Genomic DNA, 24,524 nt, shown 5'->3' on the forward strand with positions numbered 1-24,524 from the left:
ATAATAATAACAATTTTCGGGGACACAGTAGGGGTTAAAGGTCGACTAGGGGCGCCAGTGTGTTGCTGTCTCTTTTATTAATAAACAACATTCATTAAAGGAGGACTGGGGAGCACCGTAACTGAATATTACCACATCTCTCCCTTCCTTTGTGTGATAAGAAGAACCCTGGTGATTCCTCACACGGCTCCAAAGGCTACGGGGGAATTTCTCTCAGAAGCTGCCCCTTCAGCTCAATTCCTCCCCACATTTCCGAGAAGCTTTTCATTCGTATCCCCTGGAAACCGCTCCACATTCTTTAAACTCTCCTTCAAGAAAAAAAAAAAGAAGAAGAAGAAGAAGAGGAGGAGGAGGAGGAGGAGGCGAGGAAAAAAAAGGCCCTTACACGTTTTGTTATGCCCTTTGATCACACGTTTATCTTTAAAACAGATGGCTGACCACCGTCCTGTTTGTATCAACACATGCTTATTTGAAAGAGGGGTCCACAGATTGGGTTCTTGAAATCCATGAATCACAAATCATAGAAATAAAAGGCTCACCAAAGCTGTTAAAAGAAAGCTTAACTACCTCCCATCCCCCATAATATCCATGTCTACAGCCAAGTGCTTCACCGACAGTTTTCATTCCTTACAAAAGATAATCCACTAATATGATTACTGTTCAATACTGTTGTATAAATCAGACAGAATCATATATACACAGTAGCTGACATCGTTTGCGCTTGGTTGCAGGTACTGAAGAGCTTTATTTAGCAGCGAATGTAAGATGTAATTGTATTTTAATAATGCAGCAAAGCGAAGTGCAACGTGAGGATTTCAAATGATGTTTAATCTTTCAATCCATATTTATCTGAGGAGTCTTTGCGAGGAGGATACCGTACATCAAAAGGCTGTCAGATGTCCCTTAGAGGCTTTCAAGTGAACTGACGTGCTCTTTTATGCTCTATAAAGTGGTCATTTTTTAAAAATTGTATTAGCTTTTGGTGTGATTTAAGCTAACAATTAGTGTCAGTGCCTGGTAAACGCATTGTTTTGTTTCATTTTAACAACTTTCTGTTCAGTTTTATTACATGTTCTTCTCCATTAGTTATTGAAATGATCTCGGGTCACCTTGGAAACTATCTTTTTCCTCTTTAACTCCTGGAATCTGACACTGCAGTCAGTAACAACAGGTTAGCAACCTCTCATTAGTCGATGAGCCGGATGCATTTACGAGGTCATTTCTGCGGGACAGGAGGTTATGATGATGAATGGTAGCAAACCTCTGCCGCGACACTCTTTTTTCCCATGTCGCCGTGCGGTTGCTATGGTGGACGCAAGGGCAATTTAAGCGTCACCATATCCACCAGGGGGGCGCCCTCTCGGGTAAGTGGCTTTGCGATGGAAAGCTGACGCCTGCCACTGCCATCAAGGTTGTTGTCAGAGGCGGCTCTTTAAGCACCATGTTAAGAGATGGGAAGTTGCGGTGAGAGAGTGACGGCGAGGACAAGAATTACAGGGGGATAGGCGCGTGGAAATGAGTTCTCAGAATGTTGCTTACACGAGAACATGCAGGAATATTACCTAATCAGTCAAATCCTCCCAAGCTGACACCTCTTGTGAGACGCCCGATGATGAACCCCTGTGCCCCCCACCCGTGGCTCAGCCCTGAGGGCGCCCCCAAGAGAGAATCTGTGGTTCGGAGGTTCTTCTTGACAGACATTCTCAAAATTACTCAAATGGTTTTGCATACAGTGCAGTATCTATCTACCGGGGGCACTTTACCCTCAATTAAAAGTGTACCGGTGAAGCTGCATATTTTGCATTTCGTAACAATGTGTGTGTTAAACTGAAGGTGATCTTAATAGGATTTTCTGCGGTTGGGAACCAGAGATTAGGGGCTTTATATTGCGGAGCTTGAGCATTTGAACAGGGAGAGTGTTTTAATCTGAACTGGATTAAAAATGCCAGACTGAAAAGTTAAAGGACAAGACATCAAAAAGAAAAATGGCCATTACCTCTTGGTTGTAAAAGGTGTGAGCTTGCACATTACATGTTAATATCTGCTGGAGCTCAGATTGTGTGTGCAGGATCGGGGAAGTGAGCTTTTTTTCGCCCCAAAATGGATGTGAACTGAAGCTTTAACTTTAAAACCACAATCAGCATTCAGTCACTTAGTTTTGTCACTATTTACTTGATTGCTGTAGCTCTTAGATTGTATATATTTTATATTTTATAACTAGAACTGTCAATCGATTAAAGTATTTAATCGTGATTAATCGCATGATTGTCCATAGTTAATCGCAATTAATCTCAAATTAATCACAGGTCTTAAAGTACCTTAAAGGGAGATTTTTCAAGTATTTAATAGTGTTATCAGCATGGGAGTGGACAATATGCTTGCTTTATGCAAATATAGGCTATAATAATAATAATAAATGTATACGTATTTATTATTGGAAATCAGTTAAAAACACAAAACAATGACAAATATTGTCCAGAAACCTTCACAGGTTTATGCATTTAGCATAAAACTTAATACTTGAACATGACTTTCCCCAAACTGTATGTGATTATCATAAAGTGGGCATGTCTGTAAAGAGGAGACTCGTGGGTTCCCATAGAACCCATTTTCATCACATATCTTGAGGTCAGAGGTCAAGGGACCCCAAAATTTAGGATAAGTTTGGGAGTTATTTAGCCATCTTTGTGAGAAGCTAGCATGACATGGTTGGTACCAATGGATTCCTTCCCTCGTTTTTTTAGTTTCATATGATGTCAGTATCTTCACTCTAGCTTTAAAACTGAATCCGCTATAACCTAAAATTGCAAGTTGCATTATTGTGTTAAAACTAACCTTTTTAACCAACTCATTTGACACTATCATCAATCCTACTTAAAAGTTATTTCAGTCCATACGTTAATTCCAACATGTTCTCATCCCAACTCATCATATACTGACGCTTTGTCACACCCTCGGCGTCACTTTTCGGTTGCAGTAAACATGTGCTTAATGTTGTGAATTAAACAAAAACACTTACTTAGGATTAGGCAATAAAACTAGTTAGATTTAGGAAAAAAATACGACGTTTGTACAGTAAAAATGACACTGAACGATGTGAAAAGGGGACATGAACGAACAGCTGATTGTAACATGACGCACGGGACACGAACAGCGGTCTCCTGGATGTGTGTTCATTGGACTCATCCATCTCCCCTCTCACCCGTCCTGTGTTTTTGCTCTTAAAACTATGTCACCACACTCCCGGAGTACTTTCCCTGAGTGTTTAATATTGACGCGAATGGGTTTACATTGTAGACAATGGAAAAACCCGGTACGTCTCATAACGGTGCTAAAGGATGCCTTGTGCGTTAGTATCTAACGCCAACGGCCGTGACAAAGCATCAGTATCTGACACTCTGGGAATGAGAACGGGCTGGTAACTCAGCTTAACTGTGTATTATACACACACACAGACGACAGGCACACACACAAGCCATACATACGCTTGCAAATTGTATGCTAATGACTGACCAGAAAACATAAAAGGCAAGCACCGGGATGTGGTCTACCTACAGCTGTTAAATATATAATCCATCTGTAATCAAATTTGACAGTTAATCAAGTGAGGCATTTGTAATGCAGACGTTTGGACAGACATAACTAACTCCATCAGCGTCTGCATAATAAATGTATGATTTTAATGATGTTTCTATTAAGCATCCTCCGCTCACTTTACAAATGATTTGAGGCGTCTGCTGTTTATTTGTTTTACGGGGAGCTATATGTTGTTGCTAGGAGCAATAATTATGACGGTGGGTGTGGTGCGAGGTGGAGGGGGTCAGCGGAGAGGGAGTTTAAGAAAAAAAAATGTAATTACTTATAGATTGGATGAATTAATTTCTAATGGTATTCACTGGTTTTGCATGACAGCTGCCAAAGACCCATTCAAGAATGGCGGAGAGTAAAGGAGTCCTTTTGATGGCAGACAAAGAGGACTATCATTTACAGAAAGTGGGTTTCACCACACCGAGAAGGGGAGAGGGTGCAAGTGACACATCAACAAAACGCGGTGGGCTTCCTGTATGGGCTCCTGACATCCACAAAGCCTGGGACATGTGTTCCATCTCTTCACGCTCAAAGACCGGAGACCCTGCCTGCAAAGTGGCAATTGTTTCCTCCCACGTCTGCATCTGAGTGTGTGTGACTGACTGAATACAAATATGGTCCATGTGGGTGTTTGAATGTGCATGTACATGTGTGTTGATGATATGTGTAAACATGTGCTGTGGATGTGTATACACATACTACAGTAGGGGCATACGAGAGTGTGATTTACAAGTGCACACACAGAAAATAGAGGTTGGTATATATACAGTATAATAATGCAGCCCGGTCGCACAAAAAGGCGTCTAAATGACACAATAATGCGCAAAGCAAAAGCATTCAATGAGAACACCATTCCTGCTTTTGCTGTGTCATTTGTACACCATGTAGTCTGACTGCAATGTGAATGCATCTGCGTAAATATGCTATGTTCAGAGCTAGTGATGTAGAATAAAAAAGTGAGAAAGACCGCTTATGGTGGGCGGGACGGGCGGGTGGATGGGTCCAACAAACACATGACTTTCAACCAGGAGACTGCTATTTGAGACCAGTGTTTTGTTTTGTACGTTTTTCAATTTTCCGTACTTATGTTATGTTGTTTCCGTACGTATTTTACTTATTTTACCTACTTATCTTAAGGCCAACCGTGACGTTTTTTCCTAAACCTAACTAAGTGGTTTTGCTGCCCCCTGCTGATACTGCACCTTCATACAGGCGTGTATTGATCACGCCTTGGTGACACAAACAACACGCTATCTTCTGGTGGACAGGCGGGTCTACTACATGCTTTGGCGAGATACCAGGTTGAATAATGACTAAATAGCTAAATGTTTTATTTAGATTTCTTAAGAACATGTTTATACTCAATAATATGAATGAAGCAAAACTATAACTACTGGACATCATCTAAGATTTCCTAAAAGGTTACTCTAAAGAGATCATAGTTTGTGTTAAAATAATAACGTAACAAGGTAACGTGACAAGGTAACGTGACAAGGGAATGTGACAACGTAACGTGACAACGTAACGTGACAACGTAACGTGACAATGTAACAATGTGACAATGTAACAACGTGACAATGTAACAATGTGACGTAACAACGTGACAATGTAACAACGTGACAATGTAACAACGTGACATAACATCCATTAGATAACAACGTAAAGCAACAACGTATCATAACAATGTAACATAACAACATAACATAGTATAACAACGTAACGTAACAACAGTAACAACAGAACTACTGTCAATAAACAACATTGTACGAAGCGTACAGTCAGCGTTTCCTTTTGGTTTCACATGGGACACAAACAGCGGTCTCCTGGGTGAAAGTCCTGACCCATCCAACACATCTCCCACCCACCCTAAGTGGACTTTCTTGCTTATTATAGTCATTATCATACCACGTAACTTTCCATAACGGTCACTCAGTATGCTATCACTTTCTCAGTTTGCAGAAACGTACAATGCCAACATTTTTTGCGGCTTACTTTCTTTTCTTTTTCTTTTTCTTTGGCCTTTACAGACAATAATTTCCTTGTTCTTTGGAGGAGCAAAATGAAGCGTTGAAACATATCTCTACAGAGAGCCATTGTTTTAAAAGGTTCAGTTACAAACATTCATTGAAAACCATAAACTGTTTTTAATATAACTTCCTGTGGCTGCCACATAAAACAAACATTTTATCTCGTTAAATAAAAGCCACTCACTAACATATAACAGGACACAAAAGGTAGGCTGGCACAATTTCGTCTCTTGTCTCTAATCTCGACTCTTGTGAATCGCTGACAAGCCAATCTGCGTTGCTCTCAAACCGTTAAACTCCCAGTACCTGGAGTTGACATTACATCTTGTTGTGTTTGTTCTGAGGATTAAACCCTAAGCATATCCACACAGTCCTTCCAGACATGGATCACAGACTATTACACACTCCTTCTTCCGGATGGATGTTCCTGTATCTGCCTGAATAGGAGCAGTGCCACAAAAGGTTGGCCGATTTAATTACATGTACACACAATTGTCCCCTCCTCTCAAGGCCTAACACCTAATCATGATACTGGATGTGCGTCTGCGTTTCCACCGCGTCTCCCTTGCTTTCCAGGAGGGTCAGGGGCTTCACCGGTTAGCCGCTTTGACGAGGTACCCTATATTGTCTCTTGCCTGGGAGAAAGAACCCTTCATCTCGTCTCAGCGTCAAACTTTAACCTTTCTCAACTTTAATTACACTAAGTAAGTTCGGAGTGTGCCGCGGTGCTGTCTGGCCGACTCAGCTCCATCGCCGCGCTGATGGGATGCCTGCATGGGTGCCACGGCCCCCGCTGCCTCTGACACACTGACGCTACACAGCACTGACGCTGATGCTGACGCTTGCTTTGGCCTGCTTCCTGACCATGCAAACACAGGCACATAAACACACACCACTAACAGTCTGTTAGGAGCTGTAGAGGTTTTCCTGCTTCTGTGTTTATTTTGCAGTTCAACAAATTCATAAAGTGTGTTTATCTACATCATGGGATACCACTCAGTTTGATGTATATGTAAGTTTAAGCTCTTAGAAAGGCACTTCTAGACAACAACTTAATAAAGTCAGACTTTAGCCGACCTGAAACAGATGAAGAGAACACTCCTTCATCATAGCGTAGATGACCTTTTTATACAGTGGATCTGCACTGTGCCAATAACACCATTTGGTTTGTGAGTGTGAGAAAGAGAGGGAGAGATGAAGAGAGAAATTGGGTGTGTTTGCTCATTACTCATTCCTCTGCAGGGGTGAAATAGCTGTTTTTTTCCTGTTATGTCATCAAAACTTCCACTTGTAATAAAGCAGATTTTCTTGTGGAAGTGTCATTGCATAAAAAAAAACCCACACATATTGTAGTTATGTTTTCTCTTTTCTTGCACGAATAGTTCAGTGATATGATCTGCATCTGCATGTGAAACTGCCCATTCATCACTGGACTAAAAACTATTCTAAGCAAGCAATCCATAATCCTATAAAATGACAGAATTGACCTAAAAGTAAGAAACCACATTCAGCAGCAGCGGCGGCTGTAAAAGAGCAATATAACACAAAGCAACAAAGCAAAGTCAAATACGATACTATATCTGAAAATCCGGCGTATTCTCCTCACACTCCGGCCTTGTTTTTAAACACACGCGTTGAGTGCTTGACTCAGACGGTTCGATCGATTCACAGGTAGTCGATTGCGCCACTCACATGCGCACCCTTATGATAATAGGCCCCTTTTAGAGTCATCTAATTCTGATGATGAATTGGACTTCCATAGAAAGCCAAAAAGGAGTTACTGTGGTAACCGCATGGCCTGTCAATCACTCGCAATCAGCCTTTTTTCTCTGTTCATTGCTTGATGCGTCGAGATTAGGACCTTCACCGCGGGGGGCTTCAAAACACTCAGAGGAAATGAAGAAGCGTGTGGAAGTTCGGCGGCTGATGTTTGGAAACTTTGCAGAATGTGACCCTTTGGCTTTGACTTACAAAACTTGACTTTCTAGCGGCGCGGAGATGCTTTACTCCAATTTAAGAGGCAGAAAAAAAACTGCAGTAAAATAAATTGTCAAAATCACGACTGCATGCTGACCTCTTGTTCTAAACAGCGTCTTGTGCTCTTCATCTACGTCAGCTACAGAGACAGCATGTGTTTCTGACCACAGAGGCTTTTAATGAAATGCCCACATTAAGAATAGAAGCCCATTTAAATGCTAATGCTTTCCATGTATAAGTGTTAGGTGAGGGTTGGAAATGTCTTACTGCCATGCCTGTATTTACAGATAATGACACAATCTTTAATGCAAAAATATTAGAAGCCGCTTTTGATGAAAAATAACATAACGGTTTATGTTTGTGTTGGATGGGTTGCTTTGTTTTCTCATCTTTTGTGGCCTTTTTTTCTGGAATAACTGTGGTCTTAAGCGAGCACATGTTCTTTTAATTAGGTTACATTTTACCATAGCACACTGGCAGCAGTTAAACATTTAGGGGAAGTGCAACTAATTCGCTGGGCAGGACTGCGAACTGTGGCATTACATCCTCGAAGAAAAGGGGAAAAGCCATATAACAGAAGCACACAGACTCTAAAGATCTTAATTCCCCATTAGTTCCTTATTCTCTCCAGTGACAAAGACGGGGCCCTTTCAGTCTTGTGTTCCCTCGCATACCAAAGTCATTCAACAGAGGAGACCTTTACCAAGAGCAATGCTCTATTCAAGCCATGTTAATTACAATTTTAAACCATTATTTGTTTCAACACCTGGTTAACCTATTCAGACCTGTTTAAATCCTCTTTATTATCCCAGGTGTGATGGGAAGGCACTAAGGAGTGAAAGGGTCCTGTGTGTACCAGGAACATAATCAAGCCAACGCTACATAGTGCTGAATAGCTTTCGGGGGATAAGATCAGATGTTACACACTCCAGTCCTCAAGTAAAATGGTGCTAGGTGGATTATGTCTGAAAAGAGGATTTTGTCAAGGATGTGTCCTCAACTTTTCTTTTTCGGCGGTAAAGCATCATGAATGGCACACGGCTTCTTCAGCAGCTGTATTAGGACTAGAGGACTCAATTGCGGGCTTAAAAGCAATTGGCTTTGTTGTGCATTTCTGTGCATATATTTGTGTTGCAGTTAGAGGCTTTGAGACCGAGAGGCCACGCTGCGTCACGAGGATGGATGGCGTTTCGATTAGGGGATGTGGTCATAGAGAAGTCTCCTCATCTTCTAAGCTTCTTTTCCCTCTCCGTCTCTCACCTACTTTGAAGTTGTAGTGAGTAGTTAGACCATATCCCTCACTCCATTATGATGTCATTAACAAGGCTTTATACACAGGAACTTGACCCCTGTGGAGCCTTTGTTGCCGTGGCCACTCACGGCTTACCTGTCTTAGGTACTTGTTTGAGGATGATCCCATTTCAATAGGAAATATCAACAGAGTGGTATAATAGGACAACATGATGGAAAATGGGGGGAAACACATGAAAAAAGAGAATATTACACCATTTCTTTTCTGACTCCACAATGCCTTTTTCTAATTTCCTGGCCCAGCACCTACATCCACAATGGCTGGAGGCTGTTTGTATACACCACCCGCTGCGTGGTTCAAATATAGTGCCGACTTCAGTGTAGTAAAGGATAGCCACACAAAGTTCTGATTAACGAATTAACACCCTCTAATAGCCCTTCACCATCCTCCCTTAAATGGATTAAGGCTCCTCTCTAACACTTTCTTTTGCACAAAATTTAATTAAGATTTAGATTTGGTTGGAACATGCCAGGACAGATTCGCACTGCATTCATGATGTACTTCAATTAAGGAGCAAAGCAACTTAAGCTGCTTCACCAATAATTAGACTATCTTCTTTTTTTAAATGCTATCTAATTATGCTTTATCCCTGTGTAATTCAATTTCTTTGTAGGTTACAGCGCGGATACTGGCGCCATCTATTTACATTTTAAAGGTCATCTTCTCCAATTTTAGGGTTGTATTGAGTGCCATCCCTTTAGCTTTTTATAGCTTTGTATTGCACATTGCGCATTACAGCAACAGCAAATATTCAATTAGACGCCACTTTAATCCGCCGCCATCCCTGACAACATGCTCTCAGTTAGCATCCAATCAACAGCTCCTCAGGAAAATATGTAGAATAAATAAAGCTGCATGGCTGGTGTTTACATACATGATGGGTTCCCAAACACTTTTTGTCTGTGTTGACATTTGGCCTCCCGAGGTGGTTGCCCATGTATTTGTATAGTGATTTAAAACAACAGAGAATGTCCTGCCCAGTGTTAATTTACTCAAAGCAGCAGGGGTCACTGGCCCGGCCACTGACCATTACACAGTAGGACAGGGGTGTCCAGCTGACTGTCCTTTTAATCGACAACAGCAGGCCTAAGGAATTTAACAGCATGGGATTCACCATTTTTTTTCCCAAACAAATAACGTTTATGGAAGATTTACGAGTTACCGGAATTGTCTGGGCTTTCCTTTCCTTTCACTTCATTCAATTAGTGGCTGTGAATGTCTCGGTTAAAGGGGGTGACGAGACAATTGAAGGTGTCATCTAATTATTTTAGCCCAGCGCTACGCAAAACCACTCCCGCGCTGGAATCCCCGGCCTTGGCTTGGCGATATGAAGTAAATGGGTTAAAGCAGCGGGGGTGATGCAATATGTGGCTCTCCTGGAGATGTTCCCCAACCTCTAGCATCTTTAAAGTGAATCAAGGACCTGCAGGACTGCAATTTTGATTAGATAGAAAATATAAGGTAAATCAAATCACCCACTTTATATGCACGTTTATGACTGTATCTTGTAAGGTCAGATACTGTACAGGATTCGCTCAGTGTGCTCTGCTCTTAAGAGTGGGCCAAAGCACACAGGGCTGTGGTAAAGAAATAAGTGATCCCTGTCTCAACCCATATGGAAGTTTCAAACGCTTTATTTTACCCCAAGCCGGCCAAGAGAAACTAGGATAGAGAAGTCATGTGAACAGCGCGGAGCGGTAGCAGGAGGCCACAAGCCGAAGTCTGTCCTGCAGCCAGGTTTCCCCCTTGTTTGTAAATTAGCTGTGAGTAATGAATTCTGGGAAGCTGCCCTGCTGCAAGGGTTTGCTCCCTCGCTGCCGGACCCTCCCATGCTCCCCCGTCGACATTGCCTTCCCAAATCTGTCCTGATGTTCCTAGTCTGTCAGGAGCCGCCCCGGGGGGCAGCGCGATAGCCCGCTCGGCCTGCCCCCCGTCCCCTCTCTGGGCCCAAGCCAGCTGAACCGTGTAAGTCCCTGCCATTGCAAACATGGTGACCCCAAACCAGATTGACAGATCGCAGACCGTGGATGCTAGGCCACCAGTCCGGTGACATCAGTTTCTACTGGTGGTGAGAAAACAGCTAGCGTGAAGTGGTCACATTGACACATTTAGGGGTTTGCTTTGATAATCAGCGACAGGAACACCAGGAGGACATACAGAAAATCCACCCCGTGATGGCGTTCCTTATGTGTAAACAACTGTTTAGCTTAAGAAAATGCTTGTTTGCATGAGATTTGCACAAAGAACACACTGTGTTTCCTCTGTACTGCTATACACTTATCCTTGTGTCTGTAAAAAGCCTTGGCTATGACTACCACATGGGTCCCCAAGCGCACATTAGAGAGCCTGGGGGGTCCCTAAGTGTCACCCATGAAATCAGGATGTTAGGGTATGAAAAACGGGGGAGGGACCGCTAGTAATTCTCATTATTGTTAAATGTTCATCGTCCCTGGTGTTGACTTTGCCTTAGTCTGGCTCCGCTGCCAAGAAACAACATGACTGCTACACCCGCAGTTTTAAAAGCTACAGATATGGGGAAAATCTTCTTAAGTCTGAGTGTGACCCTAAATTAATTACAACAAGATCTGACCATTAAGGGTTGCACATTTTCCTCACCACTGCTCGCCTTATAATTGCCAAAAAAAATCATCTCTTGTGAAACATGAATAATTATATGGTGATAAATGCTAAATTTTCTAATTCTAATTCCAAAGGTCAACAGCAATTTGTCCGCAATTAATGTAAAGGAGGAACTGCAGGGTATCCACATCATTTACACTGTGGCCCTGTGCAACCCATTCTGCCGCTTTGACTGGCAGAGAGAAAAGAACTTCTCAATGGCAGATTTTTGACGTCCATAATGGCTTAATGTCTGCGTTTGACAGAGATATTGGGGGAAGAAGAGTGACTCTTTGCGCGTTGGCGTGGCCCAGAGGCTTTTGCTGTCACAGCTGATGACAGTAACTTTCTCCATGCAGATTAAATTGGTGTTTACAGATTTGCCCTGGGTGTACATTTTTCCCCCTGCTGGGCTCCACTGGCTGATGATGAGTCGCAGATGAGACCAACCGTTCTCGACACTGATGCTTATGCTTCCATCACACAGAGCTTACCAGGCATCCGGCACTGCACTGCCACACAGTGCTTCCCACTTTGCCACAGTATACAGTATTACCAGCTATTTACAGTCGCAGAAAAATGTGAGCGCTGCTGCTGCCACTTCTGTCAGGCTGTACTCGCCGGAGTTGCTCGGCGTAGGAAGATGAAATGCTGTTGGGAAAATTAAACATATCAGTCACGATGTTGATAGTAGACTCCAACCAAAGGTCCCATAGTGTTACAATAGATATCAATGACTTCCTAGTGTTGTTGTACTGCTGGAGTTGTTACAGCTGGTCAGTAAGAATGTGCTCAAAGTTTAAAGACACAGTGGGTTGTTTTCACAGATGCCTTTTTCTTTTCTTGGGACCCCACTTCAAAAAGAAATGGCTCATCGCAGAGCAAAGTTTGACTTTATGTATGTGAATCACTTCAGAACTGAATATAGAGACGTACATGTTTTCTCACAACAGCGTATTGCTGCCACACCAGGAAAACATAACGGAGCAGTATCATATTATAACATGAAAAGTTTGTTATCGCAAGATGTTTTTCACGTTATAACAAGATATTTTCACGTTATTACGACATACAAACTTATTACGTTATAACCAGAAACTTTTCTGGTCACATGATCACATTATAAAATAAAAATATGTAAATTATAACAGTAAGTTAGTAGAAGTTTCATGTTATAAAAAGATAAATACTTATATTGTTAAAACACAAACATTTTGTTTTTAAAACCTGAAGTTTGTATGTCGTCATAACGTGAAAATATGTTATAACAATATACTATTTATCTTGGTATAACATGACATTTTCATGTCAAAATGTGATAACTAATTGTTATAACGTGAAACGTTACACGTTATAACAACACAAGTGGTAATCACGTTTTAACATGAAAAGTTTCACGTTATAACCTGATAAGTTTCTATGTTGTAATAATGTAAAAATATCTTGTTATAATATGAAAAACATCTTTTTATAACAATAAACTTTTCACGTTATAAGGTAATCCTGATCCGTGGCAGCAATACGCTTCCGTACACAAGAGTACAGTATTTAATTTGCAATTTATTTTCAAAGGGGCTGAGTAAACAGTAGTGTGGTCACGTGGCCTTCCACTGTACAAAACGGTAAGAGTGATAAGCTTCGACAGCTATTGTCCCAATGGTGCAATGCAAAATATTAAGTGTGTGTAATTTGCATTGATTAAACTTTAAGTGTACAATTGTGGGGCCGAGTGTGCTGATTGCCTCGAGTGTTGGATGCAGAATATTTACTCCGAAGGGCACTTTGTTAGTGCAAATTAACTGCACTGAAAAATCAATGAACAGAATAGTTTTCACTAACCTGGTCGTAGCAGCAGAGGTGAATATATTGTACAAATATCCATGTTTTATTTCATATTTAGGTATTTTTATGCAGCTCTTTTCATTTAAAATAACACAACTGCACATGGGTGAGGTCAGTTTCAAGTAAAGTTATTCTTAAAATAGAATTAACACTTATTAAAACTTTTAAGCCACTGCTCATCTATCGACACCTTTTTTTACGTCTGAAGATGAATATACAGAGCAGCATCTATGTGTGTATTCATTTCAGGTTGTAAACAGTAGTCTCTGACACTGGGTTGTTATCGAGTTGTGGCCCCCGGCGCAGGATTGATCCACTTCAGTCCAGCAGCAGGGGGGCGGGGAGCTCTGGAGGGGCTCAGCGGGACTCCAAATCAATAAGGTTAATAGATGTGGGGGCCACGCAGTCAGAGGTGTGCAGCCTGGCATTTTCGGTGCCAATGAGGAAAATTCCTGATGACGAGGTGTCTCTTTTGGAGCCTGCATTAATGTCAGTCTGATTACCTGCAGCCAGGATGTCAGATTCAGTGGGTTAGTGGAGCCTTGTTCCCTGGCCATTAACTGGAATTAGCTTTACAAGGAGACCCTTCAGATTGGAGACTTTAACTTGCCACCTCTTCATCCGCTGTCCATTGAGAACAAATTGCCAGCCCCCTCCTTCCTTTCCTCCCTGACTCTATTCTTTCACTCTGATTTCTATAATGCCAACAGTTTCATAATCACTTGATGAGTAATTTCCTCTCATTTGGGATTTGCAGAGAGAGAGAGGTTTCATTTAGAAGTTCTTTTTTTTTTTTCTCCCGCTCTCATTTTTACGGCATTTCTCACATCACATTTACAAGATGAGAGGGTTTCGGAGGAGGGGAGTACAAAAATTAAACGTTAAAAAGAGCAAAGACGAAAAGTAAAATCTTGTTTAACCGACAAAATGGAAAGCTTTCCATTGTAGGATTTGCTCTTCCACATTTGCTGCCGGACTCCGCCGTATCACAGCGTCTCGTTCAGGAGCTGAACTGAATCTCCCCATTATTTATTTCAGAGGACAATAAGCTAACAGTTCACAGTAAGCCTTTTGTAAATTTCCCCTCACACAGAAAGTTTGTGCTTAGCTTTCCCACACTGTGATATCCACTAGACTATTAAGATTTCTGAATAGGGCCCTTCAGTTTCTCGCAGACTTACAGCAGAGTTTGAATGGACGAAATGCAAATGAGGCGCTTGCTGATCTATTCTCTCAGTACCTGGCTAATGTCTATACAGAAAGCCAAGTGTCTGAGTGCATGTGTGTGTGTGGGTGTGTGTGTGTGTGGATGAGGATACACAGAGAGGTGGAGGCCGGCCAGTGCCACACCTGCAATTAGCCATGCACCTGCATCAGCTGAATTAAAGTGTGCGAGCAGAAGTCATGCTGGCTTCGCTCCCCTCAGCCCCCCTAAACAAAACACTGAAGTCATTTGCAATAAAAGAATCAGTTGTCTCCTTTCCCCACCCTTTCAAAAGGTCCCTTTGCATAGGAAATCAGTTGTCTCTGCCTTCATGGACACCATGCCGTGTGGGCTCCCATGGAAATGAGTTTTGGCATTGTTGTGCCGAGGCACTCCCCCTCTAATAAATTGAGGAGGATTAAGGGAGAAGAATGTAATAAAGGATAGTCATTTCATCATGACAGCCATTTTTAGAGGGGGTTGGGGCAGCCGGAGATTTAAAGGATAATCAGCCCCGGGTTTATTTCCATAACATGCATTACAATCTGCTTCTTTGAACTTTGCTGCCACTTAGGTTACTAGATTTGTAGGGAGGAAAAAGAAAAAAAAGCATTATTATCAAATGTTTAGTGTTTGAGGCTTGAGTGACATATTAGAGACATCTGAGTGAGTTATTAAACCGTTATGGCTCTTGGAGATTATTACGCATTAATCTAAGCACTTTGAAGTGTGTGTGTGTGTGTGTGTGTGTTTCTAGTGGAATTATCAGCATACATTTTGGCTTGTTGCTGTAAATTATATTTAAGAAAGAGTGTTTGAAATCTACTGCCGCTCCTTCCCTTGACTCAAATGCAAAGAAATATGAACCTCGAGTGGCTAAAACATTTTTGTTTAGTCTGATCATGCTGCCAAATTTCTCCACGCATGGTATTAGTTTTTATTGATCATGAAGTCCCACCCCTGCCCCTCCTGGCTGTTTGTTTAGTCTCCGTACGTGATTGGAAACACTTCAGAAATGGTGACCAGCAGCAGGTGAGGGGTGCCGGAGCTTTGAAGTCTGTGCTCCTTATTGATCCTGTGCATATTCTAAAAATCAAAGAGGGCATCAAAGGCATAGCTAAACTCTTAAAGACTCTGCACGCACCAAAAAAAGGGCACCAGTGACAGCGTGAACAAGCAAAGCAGGTGGTGGCTGCTGGTCGGAGCAATCACCCCTCCAACCCCCGTCACGCCCCAGACAGACTGCTGAAGGCTTCTATTTTCATGTTGGACGGCAGTATGGCTCCCACTTTGACTGGCACTTGTCTCTCATTAGAGGAAGGAAAAGCAGCTTGGGGAAATCTTCAGTTCAAATTAATTAGTCTGCTAAGCCAACACGCTGTAGTGTAGACACTTGGCTGCGGAGGATAAATTATTGGAATATAACATTTGGAGCAATTAGTAGATACTTTTGACAACATGATTTGTGTCACCATACTAATGCTATAAATTGCTAATAAAAGGTTCTAATCTTTATTGTGTAACATTTTGGGAGTTGGTGTGCTGGACATTATTAGAGCCTGACCAATATATTTTATAGCAGATAACGCTGCATTAGTGTATGTTGGGCGATAAATAATAAGAAACTGCTGAGGTAACAGAGTGTTTCTAAGGAGGATGAAACTCTTCACAGTAACTGATTTTAATAATTAAGCATTAATTTGGACAGCCTTATTGCAAAGTAGAATTTACAAGACATTGTCATGTTTCTGGGTGCGAACCAGTGGGGAACTCCAGGTCTGAAAAGTGAAGCCAATGCGGAAGTACCTTAAACTTGCATTCTTTCTAACAGCCAGCAGGGGGCGACTCCTCTGGTTGCAAAGAGAAGTCTGATTGTATAGAAGTCAATGAGAAAATGAGCCTACTTCTCACTTGATTTATTACCTCAGTAAACATTGTAAACATGAGTTTATGGTCTCAATCAATAGTTTGAAGTCTTCTATAATACAGCATGATGTTCATTTAGTAAATTATGGTCCCATTTAGAGTCAAATAGACCATAAAGCAGGGGATGCTTTAGGGCGTGGTTACCTTGTAACTGACAGGTCGCTACCATGGCGTTGTCCGGTCTGGGAGTTGTCAGTGTTTTCGTCTTAGAACTTTAACCCTTTCACAGTGTGTTTTCAGTTCATGAATGTTAATTATAATCCTTTTGGTTGCCTAAAAATGTCTTATTCAGCATGTGTTTGTACTTAGCTCCACCCTCTAGTGTCGCTTCTGGTTGCAGAAAACCAAGACGGCGACGTCCAACCCATGTGGTGCGAACATGCTACATACACACAACACAGTTAAAGCTAGGGTTGGTAATCTTGAGACACTAGCAAGAGTATGCTTCATTTTAACAAACATCCAACCGAAAAACCCAATCCAGTGTTGACAACTCTTTTCCGATGAAAGTAGCTAGCAGCACTAGCTCCAAAAGTCCCAAATCTAGCAAAAAAGTCGCCAAGTCTGCAACACTGACAGCCCGTCCCTTCAGGCTTCCCTCCAAATCCCCCAAAATTATGATTATGAACATAAATGTATCATAATATTATGGCTGAATGAAATGATTGGCTTATTACAGTCCTGTGACAGCCACAGATACCATATTTTGTTTGTCCTTTTTTGTAGAGCATTTGATTTATTGATTGCTGTCTGGATGTAAAGAGAATTTCATCAAATATAATAAAACATGTTTTTGAAGAACACTACCAACCCTACCTTTAAAAATCAGTCTTTAGTTCAAAATTGTGTAACAGAGTGTGAGCTAGACTATAGCTTTACAGTAACCAATCTTGTCTGACAGCAGACAGTACACAGAGCCATCACCTCAACAGTCAATGACTCCACTATTGGCACAATTGATGACACTAAAGCAACTAGGTGGAGGCTGCAATTGGAACATCTCTCTGAAAGTCCGGGATAAATCCACACTCCTTCAACCTCCAGCTCCCCCTCTGATGTATGCCTGTCCTCCGCTCTCCTTGGGTGCACATGGGAGTTATTTGAGCCTTTCTGGGACCAGCGGGAAGCAGCGCTGCCACACCGGCTCACTGTTGGATTACCCTCATTGCGTGAGTCTTTGGCCTCTTTCCTCTCGTGACGACACAGGGTCGAGTTCACAAGGGGCTGATTTAACTCATTCACCGCAGTCCACTGCCACTAGCCACATGCCTGCCAGCCCAGTGATTCTAACACAACACTAAGTGTTCCTGAAACGAGGAGACAAAATGCCTCTTTGACTCGATTCACAAAGATTGAATTTTGTAGGGGGGATGATGGGTTGATTTACGCCTAACGCTCTCCAGGGAGTTAAAGAAATTTAGCTCGGAGCACTTTGAGGTCTTATTTGTTGCTACTGTAAATGTGTCTTTTACACTTTCTGTCTTATTTGCTTTCTTTCAAATGAGATTTGGCTGTCTATTGGGAAATACATTTGTAGTGCTTTTTTATTTATTTGTTTATCTGATAGGGACAGAACATGTTAATGGACATCAGTATAAAAATACATGATGTAGGCTAAACATACTACTGATACAAACATACAAATAACACGTAGAAAAGACAAAATACATGCTAGATGTCAAGTTAAAAGTGATTACAGTTCTGGTTTAAAGTTGAAACTATTAGGTGACCAGTCGATTCACAAAATAATAATAATCTGCAACTACTGTATTTTGATCATTAATAAATGTTTGGTAGAAGTAGGGCTGATCAATATGACGATACATACCGTCACAACGATATAAAAATGTCTATTGTATATATTTTTCTATATCGTTTCTATTGCGATATAGGCTTGGCCTATATTTATTTATTTTTTCTCTATAATTTCATTCAAAATTTTGCACTCAAGTTCTTAAAATGAGAAAATACTCAGTACTTTTCATTTGTATTTAATTCACACAGGAGTATACTAAAATAGGCTTTATCATGTGGTTATTTCAAATATACTATTTATTTATTGAATTATCAGAAAACATGCTATATTGTGATATATATCGTTATCAAGATATGAAATGACCTATATTGTGATAGAAGATTGTGGCCATATCACCCAGCCCTAGTTTGAAGTAATTTTTCAAGCAAAAGCGTCAAACATTACAGCGTTCCAACTTGTCCACATCCAAATACAGGTGGGTAAGTTCAAACAAGTACTGTAAAAAGTTAAATATAATGATGCACCTCAAGAAACCCGCCAAAATATGTGTTTTCCTACAATGGATTTAAGACCACAAAGTCATGTTTTCCAGGTAGATTCAGATTAAATAATTTACCTTGTCAATGAAACATTGATTGGAATTTGTCTTGGTGTGTGCATGGGTAGACAAAAACAGTACAACAAATACACATCAATAATACAATACAAATACACATCAGTACAGACATATCAAAAATACTCTAACAAGATAAATAAAACATCAGCATAAACATATGAAAAAACTCTTATTGAGTAAATATAACACACCAGTGTTCGATGCATTAAGAGACCCACTACGGGACTAGTTTCTGCTAATGTGCTTTGTAGATCTAGTGTTGCCAACTCAGCAGCAATGGAGCTTACAAGAGCACACTACATCATCAGTCTGCACAAACTTTCCTCACGTTCTAAAAAACTTTTTAGTACATTGTTTCTGGCGCAATGATATGCATGTGTATGGCTCAGCGTTTCATCACCTGCAGCATAAACGCGATCCATAATGCAGCTTTGCAATTATGACAAACATGCATCAGCGTTGACTTAATCAGAAGTAGCACACTGCTGTGATTATATGAATGAATAAGGTACTTATACAACATACGCTGCGTTGTTAGACATTGTTTAAGTCTGGAGTAATCAATCTGCTCATTTGAATTTGAACGTCTAGAAATAAAATCCAGATTTAGAAATGTATATCTAGACTTCATTTATTGTAAAACATTACAAAAAATAAACTTTTCATTAAGTAAATAAAATAATTTTCCCCTTCTAATTGCACTTAGATTAAGATGGCTGATCTATTTAGTTTCTCGGGATGTTGTCACTGAGCTCAAGATAAGAAAACAACAAAAAGCTTATCCTGCCTTTTCCCAAGAGACTTAACAATAATACTTACAATGAACCTACTAACCCTTGAAACCCTTCTTTTTAGTCGGTGTGAGGATGTCGTGTTTTTATTGGCTGTGTTTCCTAAGTGCTCCGATTGCTGTAAGTAGCCTGTACAGCAAATGTCTTTGGCCTCCCTAACTGAGGCATCCCGTCATCTGAACAGAAGCATCCCACTGACGTCCCAGGAGACACAACTTGAGTAATGTTCTCACATTAACAGGGCAAACAAGGGATACTCTTTACATCGGGACTATTAATTCAAGATCCTGCGGCGTTCTGGCTGCACATTATGAAGCATCTCGTGGTGATATTCATTTCTAAAACATCAGGCCTAGTGGTTGGGTCCAATCTTGGAGGTTCAGAAGAGGCGTCACTAATTCATTAGCGGGGACAAGTGAACATCGGCTGTGGGTGTGGTTGGATGTTTCCTCTGCTTTGGTGTTTGTGATCCGTGTCATGTCATTAAAGCCCAAACACACCAAGTCCAATCTTCTGCAGGGAGGATAACACATTAATTGACATCTTTTCAGAAAATTTACATCAAGTCAGAAAAAGTTCCAAGTGAGCTGCGGATTTCAACTTTGTTTGACATTAACATATTTGTACTTCTTAACTTAGTTCGTGCACAGTGTTTCATGCGAGCTGGGAACAATCGGGGCGTTTAGAAAAGGGGTGTGAAAAAGTCCGCTGGCTGTAGCCAAAAGAATGAACTATGGCAGACTGGAGATTGTGAATAGGCCTTTTACAGGTCACAGAATCCATTCAGCCCGCTGACATTGTTATTATCTGACCGTCATAGATGGGCCTAATTAATATTCTAATCATAGGCCTCCGGAACATTGTAAACAAAATTATCCGCTGAGTACCATTTGCTTATTCAGTCGCTCGTTGACTCTGTTAGTGAGAAACAAGCACTCTGGAGAAAATGAACACCAAGTAAAGGCTAACTTAGAGACAAGCACAATCTCTTTTCATAGTCGAAATTACTCTTTTCATCTCCGCTGCTGTGTTTCTGACAGGAGTAGAAAGTGCATCAAAAGTAAGGAAATAAATATTTAACACTAAATGGAAAAATACTTTTTTTGGCTTGATTTAAGAACTCTACAGTTTGTTTTTAACAATATGGCATAACAGAAATCTTAAAGGAACAGTATGTACCATTTAGGGGGATCTATGGGCAGAAATGGAATATAATATTCATAAGTATGTTTTCTTTAGTGTATAATCACCTGAAAATACAAATCCTTGTATTTTTTTCATTACCTTAGCCACCATGTTTCTACATTAGCCCAGAAATGACAAACCAAACACTGGCTCTAGATAGGGCCATTCACATTTTCAGGTTTTCACATCAGTCACCGTAGTTCTGCTACATGCTTGGCACACAGGAGAAGTTTCAGTTGCAATCTGCAACCACACCATTAGATGCCGCCAAATCCTACACACTGCACCTTTAAGTAGGTAAATAAATAAGTCATATCCCACCTAATCAAGCTCAAATGAACATTGATAAGCAAAACTTCTGTTACTACAACCAATTATAACTAAGGCCATCAAAGTTAACGTAATAATAACGCAAATTTGTTTTAACGCCACTAATTTCGTTAACGCATTAACGCAACTTGCGATTTTAAGGTTGAAGCTAAATACGCAAAATTTTGACAAGTAATAACTGGCATGGCCATTTTCAAAGGGGTCCTTTGACCTCTGACCTCAAGATATGTGAATGAAAATGGCTTTTATGGGTACCCACGAGTCTCCCCTTTACAGACATGCCCACTTTATGATAATCGCATGCAGTTTGGGGCAGCTGACAGCTGTTGTTGCCTGTTGGGCTTGAGTTTGTCATGTTATGATTTTAGCATATTTTTTTATGCTAAATGCAGACAATATATGTCATTGTCTTGATTTCTAGTAATAAATGCATACATATATTTGCATAAAACAAGCCTATTTTCGCACTCCCGTGTTGATAAGTATATTAAATACTTGACAAATCTCCCTTTAAGGTACACTTTTTCACTGATAAAAAATGTGCAATTAATCGCGATTAACTATGGAAAATCATTTTAATCGATTGACAGTTATAACTTTAAGATATCTCATTAAATCAAGATTTGAAGTGTCTTACAAGTCTTCAAACCTTCTTGCAGGAATGCTAAATATGCATAACAGCCTCCTTTGAGCTGATGGATGACTTGAATGAAGCTTTTCATATATTCTCATCCTTTTAGAGATGTCTTATGGTATGAAAAAGAGCGAGTGATATACGTAGATCAACCAAATTTAAATATCATCTTTATCTTGGTGACCAATATTGGAATTTTAATAGTCTGTTTTTTTATGAGGTACCTACAAAAGCTATGCCGCAAATCTCCATCATTATTGTTCCCTGTCAACTTAGAGATGTCTTTCTCCGTGGGGCATTATTGAGAGTTATGGAGCGTCGTGACGAGGGGAGACCTGAAGTTGACAGACATCTTTTCGGGGCACACACGGTCTCATGACGGAGCTCCTTCAGATGGGAAAGTGAACAGACTGAAATGCAAATTTCACACACGATGATAAATCTGCAGTATGAAATTGTCGGTACGGAGCTCTCGCCCCGAGGCTGTGCGTTATTGCTTTATTCTATTAGTCAGTTATTACCAGCAATCACAGTCAACCCCCACTGCCCCCCGCACACAAAGCCCCTTTTACATTACATTTATCAGGCGTTGTACAAACGTTGAAAACATATGATGGCGGAGCTGTGTTTCCTCCGGGGCTCGGGGGGCCTCTGCTGAGGGAGAGGGGACCTCCAGCTGGCCCATAGTGCATCTGTTCGCTGGGCTGGGCGGCAGTGACACCATGAGGGCCACTTCTTCTCCATCACACATCCTCCTATAGATTCCACTTTTTAACTCATGTTTATGTACATTTGAGGATCTCTTGAACACTGTTTAAGACTCAGAGTCAAGTGTTCACAGTGAAGTGTGAATGTCAGATGTATGTTTCTGTTAACGCCTGGCTGATGGAGCTAATCACCTGACTATACACTTGTAATCGCGCTTGCTCTTCGCCCAGATGTTCAGCCCCGTGCCCTCTCTCCACTTCCTCTTATGGGAGCAGCAGCCTGAGGCTATTTACATCACTATCTGTGGAGTAATTACCATACTGTTTTATATAATGCCAAGGCAATCATAGGGTGATAACATGCAATTAAGCAGTGTTCTCTGATTTGTACGCAGGCAATCTTGCATCACTCCAGCCCTGAAGATAAAGTGCCCATCTCAAAATGTCACATTCTAGTGGCTTAATCTGATTATTTTCAATTAATATGCATGTCTCTCTATCCTGGGATTGCCGCCGTTATTGACATTGATAAATTGAGCTCATTTCGATCCGAATTTGGTACAGAGACACTCACCTGTTCTACTTTTTTCTCCACTCGCTTCTTTCTTTGTTTCGCCTCTATCTTCAGGCGATAGGGCTGAAATCTTCTACATCATTTTAGGGATTAGGGAAGTCTTGAAAGGAGCAACATCGAGAGGGTGTTGGGATATAATTGTTTGTCATGTCATTTCTCCACCTTGCGAATTCCCCGCGAGTCCTGTTGGAAGGGAGCAGGCAGCCGTGGATGACAGGTGCCAGGGGGGCTAGGTGTTTATAGTGTCGCCCAGGAGAGTAGCGCCGGCCCGGGCCTCGAGAGGCGGCGCCGTCTGCCTGTCTTACCCAAGGAGCTCTATAATGTTACAGCTTCACAATCTCAGCTACACACTTGTGAATGTCATGGAGGCTTGAGGGAAAAAAAGAGTTAAAATTCTTAAAGATATATGTTTGCAGTTGAGTATTGGGAAGACATCTAATTTTCTGAACATTTAAAAAAAGTGTAGTGAGCGGGCTGCTCAAACGGGCAGGCAGCTCCGTCACATTTGAGCAGATTCTCCCATCTAGCCTGAGGGAGCGTGGTGCTCACCGTTTGAAGATTAAAACATCCACTGTCATTTCCTGCTCCAGTGGTTGCTTTCCCAAGAAGAGTGCAGATATGAATTGTATTTTCCACCCCCTTCAGAGCTGATTATCGAGAGCCAGCCTTTCAGTGGCCTCCAACGTTTCATGGTGGTCTCAGGAACAAGCCACCAAAGAGGCGGAATCGGAGGGGTGCAGATCAGCTGTGTGTTGTATTTGTGTAAGCCATTGTTCCAACCAAATACAAAAGGTGAAGCATGGCTAAATCCTTTCTACTTCCTTGTGTGGCTCTTGTGTGTGTGTGCGCACAGCCGCGTCCACGTGTCTTCCTCAACACGCATGTGCCCGGGTGTGTTTTTATGTGTGTTGTCTATTGGCGCATCTCTGAATGTGGTTGTTGGCGTGTTTAGACCCTCCATTTAGTCTTCCCCCTTAGCCCATCAGTGCGTTGTCAGCAGCACGTCCAGTCCGGAGAAAGTCCCGGGATAGGACTAGGTGCCGTGGTGGGGGGCTCTAATAGAGCCATCAGTCAAGTGCCTGTCCAGCCGACCATACCACAGGGCGTTAGCGTTAATGCTGAGGCACATGGCGTAAGCGCTGAGGAGCAGGGCTGTTTGTCAAAGTGCATCCAATGTGAAGGAAGTTGTTAGTTAAGTGTGTTTGCCCTGTCACACGGCTGCATGGCCATCCCACTGGAACATGTTTTGACTGTGGCTGCTTTTTTCTTCTTTTCAAATGCTAGCGGTATTTCAGTGGTTATTTTTTATAGTGTGGCATTTTACAAGATATCACAACCACAACTGTAATTGTTTGATTGTTAAAGGGCCAGTGTGTAACATTTAGTGGGATCTAATAGCAGAAATGTAATATAATAAGTATGTTTTCTTTAGTATA

Source organism: Sebastes umbrosus, chromosome 21, assembly GCF_015220745.1.
Source record: "Sebastes umbrosus isolate fSebUmb1 chromosome 21, fSebUmb1.pri, whole genome shotgun sequence".
NCBI classification, from domain to species: domain Eukaryota; kingdom Metazoa; phylum Chordata; class Actinopteri; order Perciformes; family Sebastidae; genus Sebastes; species Sebastes umbrosus.